Below are 1,463 nucleotides of genomic sequence, written 5' to 3' on the forward strand. Positions count from 1 at the left end.
CATTTGAAATAAGGACAGATCAGCTATAAAACTGAGCAACAATACAAGTTCATATAAAAGCAATCATAGAATAGTAAATATTAAAAAATGTTTCTCTTATTAAATAAATGTATGTCCTGTTGACTGTTTATTTTCTCTGTGGTTTGGGATGGATCATTACTTCCTTTTCCCCAGACCCCTGTTATTGTTAATTGTATGCCTAGCATAGACACCAGAGGGAAATGCAGCAGAAGGTTTACAGTGGTTATCTTCGGATGGAAGTGTTATGGGTGATTTTTATTGTCTTTGCATTTGTTTTTCTCCATTTTCCAGATTTTCTGTCATGAACATTAATTACTTTTGTAGTACGTTAAAAAAAATGTGTAATAGTAGCAGGATATTTTGATCTCGACATGAGCTGTATGAATGTGTCGAATCTAGTTCTTGCAGCCAAGGAGGCTGCTTCCTTTGCACAAATTGGACTGTGGGAAGACAGAGTTAGTCTTCATAAATGTGTCAGATCCCTCTCCACTACTCTAATTGCTTCACTCAAGGGTTGAAACTGTTAAATTATCAAATGCTTAATTTACTGCAGGGGTAATTTACTTACCATGTAGGATTATATCAAACAAACATGTTTTATAATTTGTATTAGAAACCTATCCCATTCGTAAAAGACCACCTCACTGAAACTTTGATTTAGAAATTTATTTATTTATTTATTTATTTATTTATTTATTTATTTATTTATTTTCGTAGTTTTATGGTTTTATTAATACAAATACAACATGCACATAAGCTTTCTGTCTATTCATTTTCTTTGCTGTGTAGCATGGCATTGGGATTGGTGACTGATGGCCAGCTCAGCTGCTCTTTCCATAATGGTTTTGCCATTCATGGAAGAGACATTGTGAGCACTCATTGCACAGTAAGATCTGTTGCACATCAGGAGCACTTCAAGCTCCTTGACTTTGTGGACTAGGAAGTTCTGGAAGTCACTGGTCAGTATGTGCTTTGTTTTCTTCTTGCTTCTGTAACCAGTGTTGGGCATCAGGATCTGGCCCATGAATCTTCTGTGCAACCTATTGTCAATGCCTCTGGGTTTCCACCAGTTGTGCTTAATTTTGACATATTGGTCTGACTGGTGCTGGATGAACTTCTTGGTCCTATTTTTAACAATCTTGGGCTTCACCAGAGGTCTGAGGGCGGTCATGATGCTGAGTAGGAGATGGTTGCCACCTCTGCAGGCAGCACTAAGGAAGAGTGGTTTAGAACTAACTAACTAACCTCCTTCCTTCCTTCCTTCCTTCCTTCCTTCCTTCCTTCCTTCCTTCCTTTCTTTATTATTTTTTCCTTTTTTTTTCAATTAAATTCAGTTAGCCAACATATAGTACATCATTAATTTCCGGTGTAGTCTTTGATGATTCATCAGTTGCATATTAACATCCAGTGCTCATCACATCACGTGCCCTACTTAATGCCCA

General features: G+C 37.0%; 1 pseudogene; it reads right to left on the reverse strand.

Annotated features, from left to right (window-relative positions):
* Positions 1-786: 786 nt before the first annotated feature.
* LOC123802663 (large ribosomal subunit protein eL32 pseudogene) lies at positions 787-1,192 on the reverse strand (annotated as a pseudogene).
* Between the last annotated feature and the right edge of the window lie 271 nt (positions 1,193-1,463).

This window comes from Ursus americanus, chromosome 20, assembly GCF_024610735.1.
Source record: "Ursus americanus isolate L20-20 chromosome 20, mUrsAme1.1.p, whole genome shotgun sequence".
In the NCBI taxonomy this organism is placed as follows: domain Eukaryota; kingdom Metazoa; phylum Chordata; class Mammalia; order Carnivora; family Ursidae; genus Ursus; species Ursus americanus.